The 12,256-nt window shown below is 34.7% G+C and overlaps 1 long non-coding RNA gene across 2 annotated transcripts in view; it reads left to right on the top strand.

Annotated features, from left to right (window-relative positions):
- The window catches only part of LOC118148833 (uncharacterized), a 50,016-nt gene that overhangs the window by 20,962 nt on the left and 16,798 nt on the right, over positions 1 to 12,256 (top strand). The window contains exons 3-5 of one of the 2 annotated variants that reach the window (XR_013532386.1): positions 3,179 to 3,311; positions 5,326 to 5,389; positions 10,991 to 11,197. This is a non-coding gene — a long non-coding RNA (uncharacterized LOC118148833). The remainder of the gene's footprint in view (positions 1 to 3,178; positions 3,312 to 5,325; positions 5,390 to 10,990; positions 11,198 to 12,256) is intronic. The other variant, XR_013532387.1, reaches the window with a different exon arrangement.

Raw genomic sequence — 12,256 nt, 5'->3', positions numbered from 1 at the left:
TATATATTTCAATCTTTCCAAGCAAAACAAATAATAATTTTTACATAATTGGAATTTATTTTCACATAAAAATAGCCAATTGCTTCATAGAGAAAATTTAATTTATTTAGAAAGAAGAGTATACCTGTAATCATAAAGTTTATCCATTACTCTGCTCACATTTGGAATACTTGAAAATGGAAATCTTTTGACAATATAATCACAAAGAAATAGGGTGGTTTTTATTCATCCATGACATCTTGAATTTATTGAATGTTATAGTTTTGCAGGAAGACTCTGATAAAAGGAAAATGACATGAGAAAACTGGAAATATTGGAAAGAAAATATTGATGAAGTATTATACCAAAGATTCTAAGCTGATAAGGAAAGTGAATTGTAGAAGTTGACTGAGACAGAGAAAGTACACGGGACAAAAGAACTCAGAAATGGTCTTAAAAAGAATAAGAAAGAAAACAGGAGCAGAGAATGTGTAAATGAGACAATTATAGTTGCATTTCTCAGAATATCCCTCTGTTAATGTTTCCCATTAGACTCCAGCTCTGTTTTCAATTTTAAAATGTAGTAGAATATATTTATCTCCATTAAGAAAGTTTTCACAAAATGTTTATAAAGCAAAATTTTTATTTATGCTCTTGTAACAGTATATAACATTTAAAATATATTGATCTTTGTTTAATTCCTATTCTTATCATCTACATCTGAGAAGTGAAAAAAGAACCAAATGATTAAAAAATGTTTGTTTTAAATTCAACAATGTCCCCTCATCTCTTATTTCCCACTCTCACTTCTTTGGCCATAGAGGATAAAAATTCTGTTGTTTTCTTCATGTTTAAGCATTATCTATTGACCACCCACTGTGGATGAGAATTTGCTCTTTTATCCCTTCTTAATTGCCAGCACACACATGTGCCCTTTTCATACTTCCATACTTGCTAAATATTGTAAATTAGATTAGATCGTCTTGCAGTATTTACATTAACTCATATTATTACCATGACTACATAGGATCTCTATTCACCATCATCTGGGGAAAATATCCTTTGTCTCTCTTTTTGTATTGTGTCTCTTGCTTCTTGTCTCCCACGATTTCTTCCTCTCTTGGTTTATTCTCATTGTGGGAGATCATAGCCTATGATAACTTCCTGAAAAAATACACATGGGATTATGGGAGCTTTTCTTACATGATGATATTTTTTTCTAGGCAAAGAATACTCTATTGGAAATAATTTCTCTACAGTTTTGAAGACATTGGCTCACTATTTTCTAGTTTCAGATTTTGTTATTCGAAAGGCCCAAGAAATTCTAATAGCCTGATTCCTGTGGAAATCTAAATCCTCTCCTCTCTCTAGCCCCTGTGGAAGCTTGTAAAAAGATCCTTAGTTCTCTGAAACTTTATAGTGATTTAGCTTTGTATGATTTATTTTAGCCATGTGTGTAGGTAATTAGCAAGGCCTTTCAATATGATAATTAAAGTTCCTTAGTTCGTGAAACTTTTGAATTGTTTCATAAATTATTTTCTCCATTTGCTTTGCTCTTGTCATTCTTTCTAAAGCCTCTTGTATTTAGATGTTGAACTTTTTGAATTATTTGTTTAATTTTGTAACATTTTCTCATATATTTTTCCATGTATGATTTTTTTCAGCTGTACTTCATGGGATTTTTTAAATTAAGTTTTTAGCATTCTATGAGTTTTCCTTTCTGTTATCACATTTTACAAATAATTCAAAAGCTCCTTTGGATCACTGAGTGTTCTTTATACACACACACACCCACACACACACATACTACACATTTATATATAATTACCTGTATTCTGAAATTTCTTTGTATATATGTGTTCTTGCTTCATGGATGCAATATATTCTCTTATCTAAAGATATTAATAGTTTATTTGAAAACATTGTTAGATTTGCATAATTTATTTTATGTTGCTTTTGTTTCAAGTGTGTGTTTGTGTGTGTGTGCACCCTTGTCTCTGTAAATTTTATACTAGGAATTTCTCAGATATTGTTTTTCACTTATTTTGGTCTTTGATTTTTTATTATAGGCTTTCTTGAGATAGTGAATAATCCATAAATTTCTACTCATATTGTAGTGTGGAACACTGAAAAGATAATTGGAATCCCATGGACTTGCTGACTGAATTTCGCTATTGAGTGCTCTGCCTGAGCTTTTCTTTCAGTAGATATAAGATGCCCATCACTTTGTGCCTTTTCTTTGTAAGTCTAATTCACTAGAGAAGGTGTGTCAAGGTTCTTGCTAGCATTCTGTAAGCCGACTGGCAAAAGGAGGGTTCAGGAGCCTCAGGAATTGATATGCAAATATCCACTTAACCCCACCTTCTCCTCCCTCATTTTCAGTAGATTATCCCCATCCACAACTATGCCTAATTTCTTCTACTCCGGGGACTCTGCTTTTTGCCCTCTGGAGAGAACAAACCTCCAGAGTTCTGCTGAAGTAAAGAAGGATTTGTTTCTTGGCTAATGGAACTGAGGGTGGGGACTGGATCAGAGATATGCAAAGCCCATTAGGATCTCCTTGGTTTCAACTAAACATTCAGCTTCATAACACTGCAGTAGGCCAAACTGGGACCAAGCTACTCAGAGTTATATAAGCGGGAAACACAGCTTGGCAGGAGGGCTACATCAGGTGTTCTTTCAAAAAGAGTCCTTCCAGCAGCCCACATGGCAGTTCACATCCAGTAGCCATTTGTTATTCCAGATCACAACTGGAGGGCTAGGAGGTAAGTTCGTGTTAGGAGGTGCAAGAGTCACTTTGGCTTAAAATACTCATGACCCATAGCATAGCTTCCAGAGTTACATGAAAAATTTACCAGCCATTACACTCAGAATAGCTCAAAGCTACATCCAATCCAGATGTAGTTTATCAGGAGTCATTGCATTCTAAGCAATGTTGCCTGATAACATAGTTAATATACTATTTTTACAAAGGTTCCAGAGGATCAGAGTTAGAGAATTAAATAAAGTTTAAATTCTGAGGCTCAAAGGAATAGCTTTTATTAAGCCTTTATCCACACAATCGAATTGCTTCTTATACTTCTTTATTTTTTAATGAAACAAGAAGGAAAAGAGAAAGTATGAATGAAAATGTGGGGATAGAGGTAAATTAACATAGTGTGAAGATAAGGACATTTCTGTCTATTTCTTCATTTTCCAGGAAATATGAGATAAGAACACCATGATAGGGAAAGGGTGGATAAGAAGGTGGATCATTTGTGGGAAGAGGAAGTATGAAGTAGCATTTTGGTAAAGTACATAAGAGGACCCTAATTCTCCCAAAATATATTATGGTCAGTAATATTTTATTTAAGTGTATTAACAGATGAAATGCAATAATATGTATAATGGTCTGAACACAATAGAAGTCAATTTTATGCTCATATAATTATATTAGGCAGGAAGACAAGGTGGAGGCAGGACCCTACTCCATGTCACCAAGCTGGGACTCAGACTGGCAGAGCCACTGCCATCTTCAAAACTTAACTTCCAAAATTACGGGGTCTTCTTTATTTTGCCAGAATGGAAGAATGCAAATGAGAGTTTTGTTTGAGTTAGGCCTGGAATGGCAGCTGTCCCTGCAAATGAACACACCTAATTGCAAGCATGACCGAGAAATGTCCAGCTATATGCCCAAGAAATGTCCAGCTATATGCCCACTATAAAGGAGAGCATGGATTTTGTTATACAGTTAGTGAGCATTTAGATTTTTTAAGTATTTGTATTGAATGCATAAAAATATCCATGTTAGAATCAAAGGATATATGATAGTTGTTTTTAAAGACAACTTTATGTTTCAAGATTATTTGAAACATCTGATTTCTTAAAGCTATTATGTCAATAAAATGCTGTTTAATCATTTAATAGCAATGATTTCAAATGCATGACCTTAAGAGTTATTATTATCTCATTTTAGTAGAGTTTTACATGTATATAAAAATATATAGTGTTCTGTTAAAAACCATTCCACTAGATTTTCCAAAACTGCCCATTGATCAATTACCTTCACCATAAACGAAGAAGTCATCTTTAATTAAAAAAAAATAAATAATGGCTTAGTTTTTATCTCCATGTCTTATTTTCATAAATATTTATTTTTAAAAATTCAGGTACCCCCATATTTTGCTCAACTGTACATGGCACCAATTTACTATGTTACAGTGGATATGTCTTTTTATAAGCTCAAAAGAGGCCAAATATGGAAGTAGGAATATCTGATTTATTGAAATCCTTCTGTTACTCTTTCTGATATTAACTGAGCTCTTCTTTTTGGTTGTCTTACATTTCTTAATGTAATATGGGAAATACAGGGGAGCTGAATATGTATTTTCATCTAAAAATATGCTTTAAGACATTAACAAATTAACTGAAGGATACATCCTTTTAACTTATAATTAAGATTAAATATTAAAATAGGTATTATCCCCTTAGTTCATACATATGAATTGTCAGTAATATTATCCCAGTTTTATATACTTCTGAAATGCCTTTTGTTTTACTGATGGTGGTCTAAAACATATCTATATTTTTTCTTTTTGAAAATGCAACTTCACAAAAAAGAGAGAAAAAAAATGGGTAAACCCACCATTTGACAGCCGGTTTCTATTCATTCACATCTTTCTGTAACATTATCCTTTTGATCTATTGGGTTCCAGGAAAAGATGAAAGTTTCATGGTACCTGAGCCACACTTGCATTACTGTTTTTCAGTTACAGAGGGATGAAAGGAAAATGCTGTCCCTACTCTTTGATTATTTTTGCATATGTGTACCTTAGAAAGTGACTGTAAAAACTGAAACTATCCATCAGTCTAGTTTGCAAAATGAAAGCTTCTCACAGCCAATGTGGAAGAATAAACATCCAAGTTCTGAGGTTTGAAAAATTACTCCCAGGCTAATTCTGTAGGATTTAAAACATTTAAACTTGCCTACATCAATGATAGTCTTTCCATTACTAAGGAGATTCACATGTGCTACATAATTATTTCATATCTACCCAGAAGTGGAATCTTTGGAAGCTCCTTCTTTTATTCTCCATTGGAGAAATAATCATGAACCAAGCAACCAAATCACCTCTCAGTTTCAACACCACTGTTTTGTACAATATCGGTGTGTCTGTAATCCTCAACTTCAGGAAAAAAGATAAAATTACAAAGGAGAGCAAGTCTGGATATATTGTTTAGACATATTTCCTACAGTTAAGAAAAAAACAACAATATACATTTGCTAAGAACCTAAAAACTATCAGGAAATATATTTCTAGCCAGAGGTTACAACACAACATATTCACATATGTAATTTTATTTCAGGAAATGGAAGAAAACTTGTTGTGATGCTGATTTAGCATTCTAAGCCCTATGAACACAAAGACTGGTAAGATGTCTCATTGCTAAATGATGCTTTTTCAGAAATTAATGCTGAAAGTAATATTAATTAAAGAATTAAAATTGTAGACTATCTTCTAAAAAGTCCCTCCTTTTATCAATAACTGAAGTAAAACAAACGGATATTATGCATTGATGGAGATGAAAATCAAAGGTTTTCTTTCAGTATAATAATCAAAATTACCTGATGCAAGGTGATATGTCGTGTTCTATATCAGGCTGGGTTTACGATATCACACCTTGACAGGCATATAATCTGAACATTACTTCTCTGAAAGTGTGAGCAGACTGGCAGAAGACCTAGATTTTTGCTCATTTTCTTTTGGGTGAGAGTTGCATGCTTATATATTGTAGAAATGATATACTTCTAAAACACTGTTCCCTTAAAATGTAGTGTTGTGTGATATCCCCAATCCTATGATTATCTTTGATCTTGGATAAATGATAAATGAACATGACAAAGGAGCTCTTGGGGATTATATACAATTCAAAGTAATCTAGGCACATACGATCTAAGGAAACAAATTTTTTTTTTAAATCTGCTTAGTCCTTATCCCACTTCTTTCTTTATGCATCAATTTGTCAAGATTTTTTTAAGCATATACTTTTTTCCCTCTTCTGGGCAATTTTCCTTTCCTCATGGAGCTTAGAAACAAGTAGTAGGAGATTCATAGAAAACAAACAAAAAATAAGTGAATTTCAAAAGTGATATTACCAGCGAAGAATATATAAGAATACGATTGTGGGCCGGGCTCAGTGGCTCACGCCTGTAATTTCAGCACTTTGGGAGGCCGACGCGGGTGGTTCACGAGGTCAAGAGATTGAGGCCATCCTGGTCAACATGGTGAAACCCCGTCTCTTCTAAAAATACAAAAAATTAGCTGGGCATGGTGGTGCGTGCCTGTAATCCCAGCTACTCAGGAGGCTGAGGCAGGAGAATTGCCTGAACCCAGGAGGCGGAGGTTGCGGTGAGCCGAGATCGCGCCATTGCACTCCAGCCTGGGTAACAAGAGCGAAACTCCATCTCAAAAAAAAAAAAAAAAATATATATATATATATATATATATATGATCGTGTTTGGGAGGGATCATATTTCACAAAACGACCAAGGAAGGACTCTTTAAGGAGGAGAGTTGAAAGACAATCTAAAAGATAAGAAGAAGAATCTAACCATGAGCAACTTAGTAGAAGAATGTTTCCAAACAGAGGGTTAAGCAGGTACACAATGATGGAAAAATCAGAGCCTGTATTGTTGAGGGGGGGAAATAGAGTCCATGTAAATAGACCACAAGGAATGAGGATAAATAAGATTAGTATGTAACAAAACGGAAAAGTTGGCAGGGTAGATTATGAAGCACTTATGGGCTATAATAAGAAGTATAGATTTATTGCACTTCAAAGTTAAAAGAAACAAAAAAGTACAACACAAACTGTCCGTTAAGGCAAAAATAATATTAATGTTCTTTATTTCCTTAGTTCTTATCAGAGTGTGTGATAGGTAGTAGACAATCAGTAGGTATGTGTTTCGGTAAACATATAAAATTTGTTGGTAGGAAATGACTGATATTGTTAGTATGAGCAGTGTGTTTTTAAGAACCTCACATTTTCATTTCATATCCAATTCTTTAATAATACGCATATGAAGAACGATGTGAGCAGGGGTGGGGAGCACACACAAGACAAATGTTTAGTGCATTTCTGTTGGGGAGTCTCCAAAGTATCTACTTCACGATAAAATAAAAGCTTTTAATTTGAGAACGAAACTTTTAAAATGTAGCCCAGACTGGACCACCCCAAACTGCCTGGGATTTCCTGGCAGGGTTCATTTGCATGTATTTTTCAACATTTAAGTAAACTTTCCTTTCTTTCATTATAATTTTAACATTTTTTTAAAGATATCACCAGAAAGGATTCTGTGATGAAGAGCATTACAACACTCAGAAGGGCATCCACATATGCACGACAAAGATTTCAAACTGAATGGACAACTTTCAACAATACATCTGTATTATTATAGCATCGCTCTGGGATAGTCTTGATTCCTGATGTATACAATTATAGGGGCCTAAACAAACCTCAAATATTTAGCATGTCCCTGGCCTGTACAACCATTACCTAGACTTAGCTTTGGCTGAGGAGGAAAGTACTTTACCGCAGCACTCCTGCTTTAATTTTGTAATCTCTTTCAGAGTCAAATTTACCATGATCCTTCAAAATACAGAGTAGACTTTGAGTGCAAAGTAAAATGCCTGCTTTGTATGTCCAGTAAGCTCCATGGTTCAAACCCACTCATGCTTTTTTTTCTTTGCTGAATCATATTTGCTTTTGAAGAAATGAAGTGTCACCATACAAATTATAACTCTAGAGTACATTGGACATATGGGGAATGCAATGACTTTCAGGCACCTTTGATGCCATGGGGCACATTCAGGTCGTTTAGCAATTGACTGATTGCTTCCACCAACTGATATTTAAGCAGCTTGAGGGTTAATATAGAGATCCATGGTTGCAATACTAAAAGGAAAAAAGTGTTTGACTATATCTGAGTCATATATTCTCATTACTCTTAGAAAAAAGGATTTACATATGACAGATCTTTTCCGTTGCACACTATAAAAGAAGAAAATGTTTTGTTCATTCTGGCAGAAACAATATTTTCCCTTTAGATTTATTTTTAAAATAATTTGCTGATTGAAGTCACACAGGTAAATCATTTTTTTTTTTTTAACAGAAGTAATGACATTCCCAGGCCAGCAGACTTCAGTTCAAAATGTTAAACCAGGCACCGTCTGGAATATTCATTTTCAAACTTGATGCCAATGGGATCAAACCCTGGCATGCTCAACCTACATTTAACATTCTTTTAAAATAGAACTGGCAAATCAAAACCCCTTTAGATTCCTGACCTTTGCTCAGAGATATAATGACAAGCCTGAGATAGACTTTACTATTTAATACACAAAGCATCAACACCTGGCTGCATGGGGACCATAGAATGGAAGAAGGTGATATTTAATTATTAGAAAAGTCACAAAACTGTCTGGAAACAAAGTCTTTGAATTAAATGTATATTGGAGAGCTTAGAAATGTCACTTAAATGTTCCTAGTCAAAATTATCCTGCTTATTAATCTCACTGAGACATTATCTTGCATGAGTTATTTCACTATTCAATGTGCTGAGAGTTTTGGTTTCTTAATTGCATCGTAAGTTCTGTAAGGATAAGGGAAGGTCCACCCATGATATTATTTCTTATATAGCCTCCATCTTGTTTTTAGTAGTTCAGTGATTTTAAGTGCCTTCTGTTTTCCAAGCAGCAATACTGAAGGTTGCAAATATTAATATTAGTGTTCCCTGCTCTTGAGAACTTCAATCTAATGGAAAAGACAGCTATGAAAACAATTAATTATAATGTATTGGGAAAAGTAGTATACTATAGGCATATAACGAATGTTATAGGACAAGAAAGGGAACAACCACATTGGCCTGGGGAGTTAGAGAAAGCTTCTCAGAGATTACTTGGGACTTGGCCTTGAAAGCAAGTGGGATTTAAACCACAGTAAGAAGAGGAATACCATTTTAGGCAATGGCAAAGGCCTGAAAGCCCACAGGGCAGTGTAGAAACATTAGTCCTTTTCCTATTTAGCTTTTGCTGGAAGAAAACACCTTCCCTAGAAATGTTGCTATAATTACATGATTTCTGTAAGAGTAATAGGAACATAATAGGAATGTAAATTCTGAGCAATATAATATGGCAGAAGTATGTGGTTTAAGGCAAGTAATTTGAAGCCAGACTGCCTGAGTACAGATTCCAGCCTGAACACATGAATGGTATATTACTTTTAGCAAGTTACATAAGTGTTATAAACTTCAATGTCGTGGCCTGTAAATTAAGGATGATATTAGTAACTACCTCACATAAGTTATTATCCAGATTAAATAATTATTTTAAAATTACTGGAAAAGTGATGGATTTGTGAAAACTTTTTATAAAAATTAGCTACAAATGTTTGAATTAATTGCTTTTTAATAGCTTTATATATGTTAAAATTCACCCATTTAACGTATATAAGTCAATGAGTTTTAGTAAATTCATAGGGTTTTGTAACCATCACCTCAACCTAATGTTAGGACTATTTTTCCCTAATACATATCAAAAAGAAACCTCATACATATTAGAATTCAATCCTTATTTCCACCCAATCTACTTCTCGGGTCTAACTAAACAATAATCTTTCTGTCTCTACTGATTTGCCTATTATGAACATTTCATATAAATGTAAGTATATATATTTGTTCTTTGTGTCTGACTTCTTTCACTTAGCACAATGTTTTCAAGGTTTGTCCATGTTGTGGCATGTGACAGAACTTCATTCACTTTTATGGCTAAATACTAGACTGTATGAATATGCTACATTGAATTTATTTATTTTTCTGTTGGTGAATATTTTAATGTGCAATTTGGCTATTATAAAAAATAATACGGCCAGGCGCGGTGGCTCAAGCCTGTAATCCCAGCACTTTGGGAGGCCGAGGCCGGTGGATCACGAGGTCAAGAGATTGAGACCATCCTGGTCAACATGGTGAAACCCTGTCTCTACTAAAAATACAAAAAATTAGCTGAGCATGGTGGCAGGTGCCTGTAATCCCAGGTACTCAGGAGGCTGAGGCAGGAGAATTGCTTGAACCCAGGAGGCGGAGGTTGAGGTGAGCTGAGATCAGGCCATTGCACTCCAGCCTGGGTAACAAGAGAGGAAGTCCATCTCAAAAAAATAATAATAATAATATGAGAATTTTTTATGAGGATGTGTAAGTTTTTGTATGGATATATGTTTTTGTGTATCTTGGCCATATACATACTGCAATTGCTAGGTTTTATAGTAACCATACCTTTTTTTTTTTTTTTTTTGAGACAGAGTCTTGCCCTGTCACCCAGGCTGGAGTGCAATGGCATACTTAGTGCAACCTCCACTTCCTGGGTTCAAACGATTCTCCTGCCTCAGCCTCCTGAGTAGCTGGGATTCCAGGTGCCCATCACCACGCCCAGTGAATTTTTATATTTTTAGTAGATACAGCATTTCACCTTATTGACCAGGCTGGGGTAACTATACCTTTAAGATTTTGAAAAACTACCAACTGTTTGCCAAAGCAGTTGTACAATTTTACATTTCCAAATCTTTTACCCATTTTAACAGTTGAGTTGTCTCTTCAGTTATTAGAGAGTTTTAGATTCTTGATTAACTATTTATTAGATAAATGATTACAAATACTTTCTCTCATTCTGTGGGTTGTCTTTCTTTGAAACCCAAATATTTTTCATGTTGATGATGTCCAGTTCATCTTTCTGATATATAATAAAGAATTAGTTTCACTACCATGGAAGTCCCCTATGGTTTATCTATGTCCTTCCCTTCACATCTGCAAAACCCTAGCAACTACCCATCTTCTGGACTATTTTACCTTTTCAAAAATGTTGGAAATATGTAGCAAGTAGCTTTTCAGACTGGCTTCTTTCACTTAGAAATTTGCTTCTATGATTTCTCTATTAAAAAAATTTTTTTTCACGTCTTATTTCTTTTTATTGCTGAACAGCAAGCACAGTTTGCTTATCAATTCAGCTACTGATGGACAGCTTGGTTGACTCCAAGTTCTGGCAATTATGAAAAAGGCTGCTATAGACGTGCAGGTTTTGTACAGCCAAAATTTTCAATTTATTTGAGTATTTCTCAAGAAGCACAATGGCTGGATCACATGGCCCAAAGTGACCACACAGTTCTGCATTCTCATCAGCAATAAATGGTAAGTCCTGTTGCCCTACATCCTCACCAGCATTTGATGTTTCAGTTTTGAGTTTTAGCCATTCTAATAGGTAATGTTTGTTGTTGTTTTAATTTGCAGTTCCCTAATGACATATGATGCTGAGCATCTTTTTATATCTTTGTATGCCATTCACCATCTGTGTATCTTCTTTGGTAAAATATCTGCTCATATGTTTTTTTCATTTTAAAATTGAATTGTTTGGCATTTTTGTTTTACTTTTTTTTTGTGTTTAAGTGTTTTGCATGTGTTTGGCTGCCAGTCCTTTATCACGTTTTTGCAAATATTGTCTTCCAGTCAGTGGTTTGTTTTCTCATTCTCTTAACAGTGTCCTTCACAGAGCAGAAGTTTTCTAATACACCTAGATTTTATTTTATGTTATCTTTTACAAATTTTATAGTCTCACCTCTAACATTTAGGTCTATGATCTCTGAGTTATGTTTTGTGAAAGTTACAAGGTAAGTATCTTAGTTATTTTCTTTGTATAAGGATGTCAAACTGTTCCATTAACTATCCTTTATTTATTGAACTATCTTGGATTCTTTGCCAAAGATAAATTGACTATGTTTGTGTGAGTGGATCTATTTTGGGATTTCCTATTCTTTCCTACTGCTTATTTTTTGGCAAGTGTATTATTTTGCCAATATCATGCTGTATTGGTATTGGTAAGAAACCATTTTATAACTGTAACTTTATTTTTTTTTATTTTGCATGTTTTTTTTTATTATCGCATTTTAGGTCTTGGGGTACATGTGAAGAAGGTACAAGATAGTTGCATAGGTACACACGTGGCAGTGTAATTTGCTGCCTTCCTCCCCTTCACCTATATCTGGCATTTCTCCCCATGCTATCCCTCCCCAACTCCCCACCCCCTGCTGTCCCTCCCCTATTTCCCCCCAACAGACCCCAGAGTGTAGTGCTCCCCTCCCTGTGTCCATGTGTTCTCATTGTTCAACACCCGCCTATGAGTGAGAACATGCGGTGTTTGCTTTTCTGTTCTTGTGTCAGTTTGCTGAAGTAGGTCTTAAAATTAGCTAATGT

Source organism: Callithrix jacchus, chromosome 2 (genome assembly GCF_049354715.1).
Source record: "Callithrix jacchus isolate 240 chromosome 2, calJac240_pri, whole genome shotgun sequence".
NCBI classification, from domain to species: domain Eukaryota; kingdom Metazoa; phylum Chordata; class Mammalia; order Primates; family Cebidae; genus Callithrix; species Callithrix jacchus.
This window is presented reverse-complemented; position numbering and strand designations above follow the sequence as displayed.